The sequence below is a fragment of the Phoenix dactylifera genome, unplaced genomic scaffold, assembly GCF_009389715.1.
Source record: "Phoenix dactylifera cultivar Barhee BC4 unplaced genomic scaffold, palm_55x_up_171113_PBpolish2nd_filt_p 001830F, whole genome shotgun sequence".
Lineage (NCBI taxonomy): Eukaryota > Viridiplantae > Streptophyta > Magnoliopsida > Arecales > Arecaceae > Phoenix > Phoenix dactylifera.
Window position 1 is genome coordinate 7,220 of NW_024069122.1, and position 13,546 is coordinate 20,765.

The following is a 13,546-nucleotide window of genomic DNA, read 5'->3' on the forward strand; positions in this document are numbered from 1 at the left end:
AATTCCCCCATAACAGTACTCATATCCAAAAGACGGTGGAAATGGGCCCATAAAATCGATGCCCCATATATCAAAAATTTCAATAGCAGTAATGGGCTGAAGAGGCATCATTTGCCTACGAGTTAGACTCCCAACACGTTGACATGGGTCACATGTCCTACAGAATTCGTGGGCATCTTTAAATAGTGTAGGCCAATAAAAACCACATTGCAACACCTTAACTGTTGTTTTCTTAGAAGCAAAGTGTCCACCACAAGCATCAGTGTGACAGAAAGAAAGTACACTTTGTATATCATGATCCGGTATGTATCATCTAAAAATTTGGTCATTGCAATATTTAAATAAATAGGGTTCGTCATAGTAATAATTCCTCACTTCGCGCAAAAAAAATTTTTTATCTATCGACCCCCAATGCTCCGGAATCCGGTTTGTAACAAGAAAATTTACAATATCTGCATACCATGGCATACTAGAAAGTGCAAACAACTGCTCTTCAGGGAATGAGTCCTTGATGGAAAACTGTGGCACTGAATCATGAAAAACTAGCCGTGATAAATGGTCAGCAACCACATTCTCTACTCCCTTTTTATCTTTAATAGTGATGTCAAATTCTTGGAGTAGAAGTATCCATCGTATTAAGCGTGGTTTGGCCTCTTTCTTATCCAGCAAATATTTTAACGCTGCATGGTCTGTGAAGATAACAATAGGAGCACCAAGGATATAAGAGCGAAATTTATCTAAGGCAAATACTACTGCAAGCAATTCCTTCTCGATGGTGGTGTAATTCATTTGAGCATCGTTTAAGGTTTTGCTTGCATAGTAAATGACATATGACTTATTATCCTTGCGTTGTCCTAGGACAGCTCCTATCGCGTAGTCGCTAGCGTCGCACATAATCTCAAAAGGTAATGACCAATCGGGTGGTCGCACGATGGGTGCAGTGCTAAGCATAGACTTCAACTTTTCGAATGCCTCCTGACAGATTTCAGTCCAATTGAACGGTGTATCAAAGGATAGAAGGTTACATAATGGTCGAGCTATGACACTAAAGTCCTTGATAAACCTCCTATAAAATCCAGCGTGACCCAAAAATGATCTAACATCTTTAACCGTCTTGGGTGCAGGTAGCTTAGCAATTAAATTAATCTTAGCTCTATCTACTTCCATGCCCTTCGATGAAACAATATGTCCTAAGACAATTCTTTTTGGCACCATGAAGTGGCATTTCTCCCAATTTAGAATTAAATTCTTCTCCATACATCGAGCTAAGACTGCTTGTAAATGTGAAAGACAATTATCAAATGAGTCGCCAAAAATGGAGAAGTCGTCCATGAACACTTCTAAAAATTTTTCGTTCATGTCTTCAAAAATGCTGAGCATGCATCTTTGGAATGTTGCAGGTGCGTTACACAACCCAAATGGCATTCGTCGGAAAGCAAATGTGCCAAAAGGACAAGTGAAGGTAGTCTTCTCTTGATCTTCTGGTGAAATTTCAATTTGATAATATCCCGAATAGCCATCAAGAAAATAATAGAAATCATGCCCTGCAACTCTCTCCAACACTTGGTCTAGGAAGGGTAGAGGAAAGTGATCCTTTCGTGTGACCAAATTCAGCTTTCGGTAGTCAACACACATGCGCCAACTCGTCGGGACACGAGTTGGAACTAGTTCACCTTGTTCATTTTCTACTACTGTCAAATCCGATTTCTTAGGAACGACTTGAGTAGGGCTTACCCACTTGCTGTCGGAAATTGGGTAAATAATACCTACGTCAAGCAACTTGAGAATCTCTGCCTTAACCACATCTCTCATCGTAGGATTCAACCTTCGTTGCATTTGCCTTGTGGTTTTGGCATTGTCCTCCAAATATATCCGGTGCATGCAAATTAAGGGGCTAATTCCCTTCAAGTCGGCAATAGACCACCCTAAGGCTCCTTTATGATTCTTTAGAATACCAACTAATTTTCTTTCTTGGGTATGATCTGAGGATGATAGTGTTATTTTGATGATTAACAAGCAATAATCAAGAGTATGTTACAAGTTAATTTGATACTTCATTTATAAGTCTGTTACTCTCAGTATATTCGTATAATAAGATAAAGATGCATTTCATTATTTATATGGATGAATCTAACCTTGAGTTGCAGCAAAGTGTGGATTGAGTCGACCCCAAGGTTGATTGGGTCGACCCCGGCACATCAAAAAAGCATCTGGCACACTTCTGCAAAAATGGCACGGATGAACAGTAGTTGGGTCGACCCAAGGAAAGCATGAGTCGACCCAAACCTCAAGCCTCTCAAGCCTCAAGAAAACAGTTCTCTGGAAACACTGAGAGGGTCGACCCAAGAGGAAGTTGAGTCGACCCAAGCTTGAGTCGACCGAAACACTGAGAGGGTCGACCCAAAGGCAGTGACAGAATACATTGACAGAATAGGTTCTCTGGAAACCCTGAGAGGGTCGACCCAAGTGAAAGTTGAGTCGACCCAACTGAACCTTGAGTCGACCCAAAGAAATGTTGAGTCGACCCAAGTGAAGGAAGGCTGAATTACAAGTTTCTGTGGTTCTGAGAGGGTCGACCCAAGGAAAGGTTGAGTCGACCCAAGTGAAAGTTGGGTCGACCCAAGGAAAGGTTGAGTCGACCCAAGCACGGGCAGAAGCATAACGGCTAGTTCTGCAGAAGTACTTTTTTGTCCTTCCAACAGTGAGTAACGGCTAGTTTTTGAATTCTAACCATTGGGGCTTGTCCAATGGATGAAGAAAACTATTTAAAGTGGCACTATTCATCAGAGAAAATATCCTTTTGCAAAATATCAAAGAGTACACAAGAAAGACAAAGTGCCGTAATCTTCTTCATCCAAGTGCTTCATTCAAGAGTCAAAAAGAAAGTGGTTGAGCAGATTTCAAGAGTCATTAAGAGCTCCATCCACCCTTGAAGAGTGAAGCATCCTTGACAAAGAAGAGAGAAGTCACATCAAGCGATAACTATTCTCTAAACTCTTCTTTGTAGATTATATTGTTATATTTGCTCATCTAGGAGCTTAAATCTTCTTACTTTGTTTATTAAACTCCTTGTAAAGGTTAGTTGGTTAGCCCGCAAAACCAACGGTATAGGTTGATTGGTGAACCCGTAAAACCAATTGTAAAGGTTCGTTGGTGAGCCCGGAAAATCAACATAGGTTCGTTGGTGAGCCCGTAAAACCAATATAGGTTTTTGGTGAACCCGGAAAACTAAAGTGTAAAGATTTTTGGATTGTGAGCCCGGAAAACAATCCAACTGTAATCCGCGGGATTATAGTGAATTTCCAAGGGGTCGCTTGGGGAGTGGACGTAGGTGCTTAGGAGAGCACCGAACCACTATACTTCTTGTTGTTTGTATTGTGATTTGTTTAATTCCACTAACTCATCAATTAACATAAGTAAGATAGTTAAAATCAAGAGAAACCAATTCACCCCCTCCTCTTGGCTTGTCACCTTGGGCAACAAGTGGTATCAGAGCCAGGTTCTCCAATAGTACTTATTGATCTCACAATCAAGAGTTAAAGATCATGACAACCCAAGTGGAATGTTCTATGAGTGAGGGGCAATCCACAAATAGACCTCCTCTATTTAATGGCACAAATTACACATACTGGAAAGCTAGGATGAGGATATTCATTCAAGCTTTAGACTATGAATTGTGGTATATCATTACTAGAGGACCTCACACACCCACAATTAGTATAGAGGGCACTATCATACCCAAACCAAAAATGGATTGGAATGAAAGTGATAGAAGATTAGCACAATTAAATGCAAAAGCAATTAATGTACTTTACTGTTCATTAGATGTAAGTGAATTCAATAGAATATCTACATGCATCTCTGCAAAAGAAATTTGGGACAAACTTGAGGTCACACATGAAGGGACTAATCAAGTTAAGGAGTCAAAAATAAACATATTAGTACATAAGTATGAATTGTTTAAAATGGAATCCACTGAGTCCATAACTGATATGTTTACTCGTTTTACTGAAATTATAAATGGGCTAAAGAGTTTAGGAAAGTCTTACACTAACTCTGAATTGGTGCGAAAAATTCTCAGGTCTCTACCAAGAGTTTGGGAGGCCAAGGTAACTGCAATTCAGGAAGCTGAGGACCTCAATACACTGCAATTAGAGGAACTTCTAGGATCACTCATGACCCATGAGTTGACCATGAGGCAAAATTCAGAAGATGAGGTCAAGAGAAGAAAGACCATTGCCCTAAAGTCTACCACTCCAAAACAACAAACTGAGTCGGAAGATTCAGATGATGATGATGAATTTGATGAAGAAGGAATGGCTATGCTTGGAAGAAAATTCAGAAAATTTATGAGAGGTAAGAATAGATTTCATAAAAAGAAACCCTTCTTCAAAGGTAGCTCAAGCAAAGAAAAGGGTAAGGACAAAGAAAAGGAAAAAGAAACACCTATTTGTTATGAATGTAACAAACCCGGGCATTATAAGATAGATTGCCCGGAATTAAAGTGGATGGCAAGAAAACTCAAAAAGAAGAACTTCATGGCTGAATGGAGTGAAAGTGAGGAATCAAGTTCGGAAGAAGAAGATCATCAAGAGACGGCTCAAATATGCCATATGGCCAATGACGATGAGGTAGATGTTGGAATCCCTTGCACGCCTCAAAATAAACAGAACGAACGCAGCGGAAGGGGCATGCACGAGATCCGCATCGCTCATCGCATGAACGTATTTTAAAACTGACGTTCGTAGATAGATTAGGATTAAAACTTTTATATAAGATTAGGAAGATCAGATCTTCACCTTGTGCGGGTAGATATTCACCGCAATCTGATGATCATGGTATTTGTTGAAAGGTTCGTTTGAAGCCGCACAAGCGTCCGGCCTCTACGGGTATCCACACGAGGCAGAGGACCAATCGAAGCCTTTGAATCTCCCCGGGGTGCTAGCTCCCTTGCAGAGATAACTTTTGATGGCTGAAATCCTTCCTTTGAATCAACTCTTGATTCCCTTAGGGAGGAGGAAGAAGAAGGGTGGATGAAAAAGAAGAAGGCCAAAAATCCTTTGCAGCCTTTTCTTTTCTTTGTTTTGGAACCAAAAACCAGCAACGGAGGAAGGGCTGCACCCTCTTTCTTCTTTCTTTTTTTTTTTGTTGGTTGCTGGCGGCTGAAAACCCTATGGGAGAGAGGGGCCTTACGGCTGACAAAACCCAAGAGCGAGGAAGCTATCACACGGCTCAAAAAAAAGGGTTTTTAAGAGGATCTCACGGCTGAATGGAAATAGCCTTTTATTCCCTTGTGGGGTCCGCCCCTTATTCTTTCTTTTAAGGCGTGTGGAGCTCCTAAACGGCTGAATGAAGTATGCCATTAATTCCCTTGCGGGGTCCGCCGTATCTTGTATGGGATGAGAGGAGGGGGCTACATGCTCCCCTTTTGGAACCCTAGGTGTGAGCTCCTACAAATTAGGAGCTCACGTCTATCTCCTTTTTTTCTTTTTTTTTTTTTCTTCTCACGTAAAAACCAAGAGGAGGGGCATGCCCCTCCCTTTTATCCTCTCATGCCCCACGCCCAAGCCTCATCTCATGAGGTGCGTGGGCTCCACTTTCAGCCCCTTTAGTCCCCTCATATTTATCCATAAGATTAAATCAATTATGACTCTTGGAGTCCTAATCTAATTAGGACTCAATTGAATCATGACTCAATTGAACTCTTCAATCCTAATCCAATTAGGAGTCATCTTAATTTATTAGATCAAAATTAATTAGGACTTTAGGAATCCCAATCTAATTAGGACTCATATAATTTTAGTCCTAATCCAATTAGGACTTTAGGAATCCTACTCCAAGTAGGACTCTAATTTAATTTGAAGTCCTAATCTAATTAGGACTCTAGAAGTCCTACTGCAAGTAGGACTCTTATTAAATAAGATCAAGCCATTTAATTAAGTCCAATTGATTTAATTAAATTGCAATCCAATTGCAATTATTCCTTCTTCTACTCACTAACTCTTAGTGAGTTAAAACAATTATCCATCAAATTGATAATTATAAATTATTTGTGATTCCAAAACATAATTCAACCATCGGATCGGTCAATACCTCTAATGTGTGTGACCCCATAGGTTCTATTCTGTCTGGTAGTGAGATATATTGTGATCCCTATCACAATATCATTGAAACTTCTTTCAATGGGTTGGAACAATTTCCACTCTTCTCATTCGGATTCACTGATCATCAAGTGAATGCCTCTGAGTCTCACAATCCACCAGTGACACCTAGCAGCATGTAGTGGCAACCCAGCAGAATGGAATAGATGAACCTCTAGGTGCAGTTAGTGTCTGATACAGTCCCTCTATCATGGATCCCGACAGGATGGAGGTCATGGATAACTCGTCAAACCTCATCATCTGTCATATGTAAAATTTATTTGACTTTAGTTCGAGATTGGAAAACTCTTTTTCCAAAAACTACCTTGGCCAAGGATTTACGAACTCAGTCTCATAAATCACATAGGATCTCTCCTAATCTATCAAGGTCGATAGATTCCATCTAGATGCATCCCTACTCCTACAATGAACCTACTGCAGCCAATCTGCACCACAAGGACCCAAATGGATAGGGCCCATGTTTATGTGCTCGTCAAACTACAGCAACCTCATTGTGAATAGCCGAGGCATCGCAGGTCAAAGGACCAGTCATACAACTGCAGCATCAAGTATGTCACTGACGAGTGGATAGACATCCAAGTGACTACTTGCTATGGTCACGCTCAGTACCCTTGTTCTCTAACAAGCACTTGCACAATTGCTCCAGTGTCGCCACACTGTAGACTCAAGACTCGTCCATCAAAGAAAGCAATCCGTGCACTAATCTCAGCGGATCGATCACCGTCCTCGTGATGATCCATCGATCAGGAGCAATTCAGAAATTAATCACCAATGACACATGCCTCAAATTCTCAACTCTTGAGAATATGCGTCATCATCTTATTAATTTCTTGGACGATTCATGGACACATAAGAACATGAATGAAAAGAATGCCCAACTTAATAAATTCATAATTAGGTCAAGTACAAATTTATGTCCCAGAATAAAATAATGCGTCAGCCAAATTGGCTTCTAGGGCATACTTCTAACAATCTCCCACTTGCACTAAAGCCAATCAGCCATAAACCTAAGCCCCATCTTCTCAAGATGTGCTTCAGTTTTCTGCTGACTTATCTGCTTAGTGAATGGGTCCACCACATTTTCTGTGGAGTCTACTCTCTGATCCTCTACTTATTTCTTTTCTGGGTAGTCGCTTATTTGGTTAAACCGCCGCTCTATGTGCTTTGGCTTCTGGTGAGACCTTGGCTCTTTAGTTAGTGCTATGGTGCCTTTGTTATCGTAGTAGAGTGTTATGGCATCTGATGACATTACACCTAACTCAGCAATGAACTTATTAAACCAGAAGGTTTCCACTGCACCCTTAGATACGGCTAAACATTCAGCTTCTAAGGTAGAATATACAATGATCGGTTGTTTGGAACTCTTCCAATTAACTAAACCACTATTGCACATATTCTGATGTAGACTTTCTATCATCAATATATGTGCATTCTTCTACCTTCAACTCTGATCTTCTCCTAAAGACCAAGAATATGTCCTTAGTTCTTCTCAAGTACTTAAGACTGCTCTTCACAGCTATCTAGCGCTTCTTGCCTAGATTTGACCGATATATGCTCGTGACACTCACAGCATGTGCTATATCAGATCGTGTACATAGCATGACATATATGAGGCTCCCTATAGCTAAAGCATAAGGGATCTTGCTCATCTGCTGAATCTCTTTAGATATGTTGGGGCACATCTTCTTGGAGAGATGTATCCCATGCCTAAGGGGTAATAATTCCCTTTTAGAGATTTTTCATGCCGAACCTCTTCAGCACTCCCTCTATGTATATATTCTGTAATAGGACAAGCATCCTCTTAGATCTATCTCTATAGACCTTAATTCTCAAAATATAGGATGCTTTCCCAAGGTCTATCATGGAGAATTCCTTACACAACCAAACCTTGACCTAAGTTAGTATGGGAATATCATTCCCAATTTGAAGGATATCATCCATGTACAATACGAAGAATGCAATGGCCCTCCCACTAACTTTCTTATAAACACATGGTTCCTCCTCGTTCTTGATGAAATCAAACAATTTGATTACATAGTTGAAACGAGTGTTCCAACTCCGAGATACTTACTTTTGTCCATGGATGGACCTTTGCAGCTTGCAAACCTTGTGATCACCATCACAGTATCTCATAATCATATTATGCTGCAATAACAAGCAATATTCGAATGGACTTCAGCATGGCTACAGGTGAAAAAGTATCCTGATAATCAGTGCCCTCGTACTGACTATAACCTTTCGCCACTAGCCTTGCCTTATAGGTCTCAACCTAGCCATCCAAACTTAATTTTCTCTTATAAATCCATTTACATCCAATAGGTACTATACCTTCTGGTGGATCTACTAAGGTTCAGACTTGGTTGGAATGCATGGAGTCCATCTCTGACTTCATTGCTTCCAGCCATTGCTCGGAATCGATGTCTAACATCGCCTCTTGTAGGTATTGGGATCCTTACCTTGATCCCTATCTTCCATGAGGAACACTTCCTCTACATCCTCTGTAAGTATACCTAAGTACCTTTCAGAAGGATGGAAGATCCTACTAAATCTACGAGGTGGAGGAGGTACAACATGTACTGGCTCAATATGAATAGGTTCTATAGGCACAATGGCTCATTGCTCTTCAGAGACTTTCTCTTAGAGCTCATTTTTTCTCCCACTGCCTCTATCAAGGATAAACTATTTTCCATGAAGATAGCATGTCGGCTTACAAACACTTTGTGATTCTTTGGGACGTAAAATTGTATCCTAATAACTCTTTAGGATATTCTATAAAACGAGCACTAATTGTCCTGTCCTCTAACTTGTCCACCTGTTGTCATTTGACTTGGGCTGGACATCTCCAAATCTTGAAATAACCAAGACTCAGCTTCTTACCATGTCATATCTCATATAGTGTGGTAGGAACAGACTTAGAGGGAACACTATTCAATATGTAAATAGCTGAAAATAGGGTATCTCCCTAAAGAAACAAGGGTTGATCAGTGAAGCTCATCATGGACCTGACCATATCTAATAGGGTCTGATTCCTCCTCTCTAACACCCCATTGAGCTGAGGTGTACCAGGAGGGGTCCATTATGAAACTATACCATTCTCCTTGAGATAATCACAGAACTCTCCATTAAGGTGTTCACCTCCTCGATCCAATCGAAGAACCTTAATGAGTTTTTCCTGTTTGTTTTTTTTTTTTTTTATAAATTTCATATCTGAACTCTTTGAACTTTTCAAAAGCTTCAGATTTGTGTCTCATACACATATCCATACCGTGAGTAATCATCGGTAAATAAAATAAAAATTATGACCCTTAGCCTGCACATCGAATGGGCCACACACGTCAGTGTGTACTAGGGTAAGTATTTCAGTGGACCTCTTCCGTGTCCTACAAAGGATAATTTGGCCATCTTTCCTTTAAGGCAGGATTCACAAATCGGATATGACTCAAAAGTCAATGAGCCTAAAAGCCCATATTTTCTCTAATTTGTTTATTCTGTCTTCTCCTATATGGCCAAGCCTGAGGTGCCACAAATACTTTAGATTTATCTCATCTCTAGATCTTTTAGATACTATGGTACTCACTATACGCTCAGATAATTTCACAGATACATCCAAATATAAGTGATAGAGACTGTCAATCATAAAACCACGTGGAACCAATTTATTTCTCAAATAAATGGAACAACAGTCTTATAAAAATCTTCCTGTGCTAAACAAGATACAGAAATCAAATTTCTGCTAGCAACAGGTAACAGTCCCTAAGTATCCTGAGCATATCTGTCATACCTTCTGGAGGTCTGTCACCCTTCATGTTCTTTATGCTTCCCATATATGTAGGACAGTTCCTCTTCCAATGGAAACACTTTTTCTTGCAATTGGCCTTTTTCTTGGAACTTCCTTGCTTGGCGTTTTCTCGATCTTTTGCTTCTTCGCAGGCTTCTTCTTCTTCTAGGTAGACTCTCTATTGGAAGTAGAAACCAACTCGATAGCAAGAACGATGCCCCTTGAACTCTTCAAGATCCCTAAGGTAGTTACCAATTTATTTAACAATTCTATTTTAGTGCATACAATCTTGTTCATATGGTAGTTTACTATAAACTATTCATATGAAGCTGGAAGGGATTGCGGGATCAAATCCGTTTGCAATTCCTTTTGCATGGTCATGCCGAGCTTCTCAAGCTCCTCTAAGTTCTTTATCATGGTCAAACCATGATCATGGACAGACTGCCCATCACGCATCTTGGCCTTGAAGAGCCTCTTGGACACTTCAAAACATGCTGCGTGACTCTGTTCACCATACAACTCTTGTAGGTGATATAATATGTCCCTGGCGGTCTTCATGTTCTCATGCTGGCATTGTAATTCATTGGACATGGATGCCATTATGCAGCACCTAACTTTATTGTTATTGTTCGTCCACTTAGCATGCGTCTTACGCTGACCAGTAATCGGACGGATTGGTAACACAGGGATTCCATGGTCTAGCATATACCCTAATTTCTCACAATTCAAAACTATTTTGAAATTTGCTGAGCCAGTTTTTATAATTGGGTTTGGTCAAACGGTTGTTCTATAGGATATGAGTTAAGAGTCTAGAAGCTGACTTTATAATCCTCAGAGAGTAAAGATTCTAGTTAGAATTTTGTACTTGAACTCTATTTGTTTTAGGGCCTTTTTTTTTTTAAAACAAATACACCTCCCACTATTTCCTCGAATCTCTCACACTCCTCTGGTAGAGAAGCGGAAACCTTGCGACTCTAGGTTTCAAGTGGGGTGCTACGGTCCCCCCAATTTACATGCCACCTCACCTAACAGTTATTGGTGACATATAAATGATGAGTGTACAACTCTTGTACAATGCTTCTCAAGCAAGTTGTAGCGCTATCAGGTCTCTAAGTAATGAAGACCTCACCTAACAGTTATTGGCCCCATTCCTTAGTTAAGTCGGACCCACCGTATAACCGCAGAAGCAAAGCCGTCATTGGGTCCCTCACCTAACAGTTATTGGGCCCAACCCTATCTTTACCCCTACAACATCTCATGCCTAATAGAGAGGTCCAATCCCCCGATGCAACTTGCCCACTGTATCCAGCCGAGACAAATCAACGCCGGAAAGATCTTAGCAGCTCTACTACGGTGGAAGACCTATGGACTTAATATTTTTCGAGGAGATTTAATTTAGGTCTCTTTCATTTAATTATCTACATCTCATGCAAATAATTATCTAACCACTATGCATAAACATAAACATAAACATCCAGGCATAATAACAAAAATTAAATTGGTGATGATCATGGATCTAGGATGGGGTCATAGTACAAGCACATGCACGTCAATTGGTTAGATCGTCTTCAACTCTTGACTCGATCTTGAGCACCCTTGGTCCAATTGCGATCAACTCCTTGATCCATCTCCAATCAACCCTTGATCTCGATCCGCGCAAATTGTGCTTGTAGAGGCATGCACCGATCAACCATTGACAAGCAAACACATCACAGATTACATCCCAGATAACTTTAAAAATAAATAAAATTAAATAATAGTTACAACCCTTTTTCATGAGACACGCAGGTCTCTAATACATCAATATAAGATGCACGCAGGCATCTGAAAATCTGATTTACATGCCATCACATAACATCACAGAACATCTCAGACATTGCAGAACATTTCAGCACAATTAAAGGGTCCATCCATGATCATCACCATACGCATCTCATGCATTAAATAAAATTTACAGATCTGAATATTTAACAGATTATGTCATCTTATGAGTTGCTGATCATGCAAGATATGATTCTAAATATTTTTAATCTCATTAACAAATCAATAGAATCATTAATCTAATCGCATAGAAAATCAGCATGTAGAAAAATCAGTAAGCTGAAAATTCTGCATGCAGAAAAATTCAGCAAGCATAATCTTTAAATTTTCAGATCTATTATGCCTTAATCATTTAATCCTAATCTTAATCTACGCAACCATGGCTCTGATACCACTGTTGGAATCCCTTGCACGCCTCAAAATAAACAGAACGAACGCAGCGGAAGGGGCATGCACGAGATCCGCATCGCTCATCGCATGAACGTATTTTAAAACTGACGTTCGTAGATAGATTAGGATTAAAACTTTTATATAAGATTAGGAAGATCAGATCTTCACCTTGTGCGGGTAGATATTCACCGCAATCTGATGATCATGGTATTTGTTGAAAGGTTCGTTTGAAGCCGCACAAGCGTCCGGCCTCTACGGGTATCCACACGAGGCAGAGGACCAATCGAAGCCTTTGAATCTCCCCGGGGTGCTAGCTCCCTTGCAGAGATAACTTTTGATGGCTGAAATCCTTCCTTTGAATCAACTCTTGATTCCCTTAGGGAGGAGGAAGAAGAAGGGTGGATGAAAAAGAAGAAGGCCAAAAATCCTTTGCAGCCTTTTCTTTTCTTTGTTTTGGAACCAAAAACCAGCAACGGAGGAAGGGCTGCACCCTCTTTCTTCTTTCTTTTTTTTTTTTTGTTGGTTGCTGGCGGCTGAAAACCCTATGGGAGAGAGGGGCCTTACGGCTGACAAAACCCAAGAGCGAGGAAGCTATCACACGGCTCAAAAAAAAGGGTTTTTAAGAGGATCTCACGGCTGAATGGAAATAGCCTTTTATTCCCTTGTGGGGTCCGCCCCTTATTCTTTCTTTTAAGGCGTGTGGAGCTCCTAAACGGCTGAATGAAGTATGCCATTAATTCCCTTGCGGGGTCCGCCGTATCTTGTATGGGATGAGAGGAGGGGGCTACATGCTCCCCTTTTGGAACCCTAGGTGTGAGCTCCTACAAATTAGGAGCTCACGTCTATCTCCTTTTTTTCTTTTTTTTTTTTTCTTCTCACGTAAAAACCAAGAGGAGGGGCATGCCCCTCCCTTTTATCCTCTCATGCCCCACGCCCAAGCCTCATCTCATGAGGTGCGTGGGCTCCACTTTCAGCCCCTTTAGTCCCCTCATATTTATCCATAAGATTAAATCAATTATGACTCTTGGAGTCCTAATCTAATTAGGACTCAATTGAATCATGACTCAATTGAACTCTTCAATCCTAATCCAATTAGGAGTCATCTTAATTTATTAGATCAAAATTAATTAGGACTTTAGGAATCCCAATCTAATTAGGACTCATATAATTTTAGTCCTAATCCAATTAGGACTTTAGGAATCCTACTCCAAGTAGGACTCTAATTTAATTTGAAGTCCTAATCTAATTAGGACTCTAGAAGTCCTACTGCAAGTAGGACTCTTATTAAATAAGATCAAGCCATTTAATTAAGTCCAATTGATTTAATTAAATTGCAATCCAATTGCAATTATTCCTTCTTCTACTCACTAACTCTTAGTGAGTTAAAACAATTATC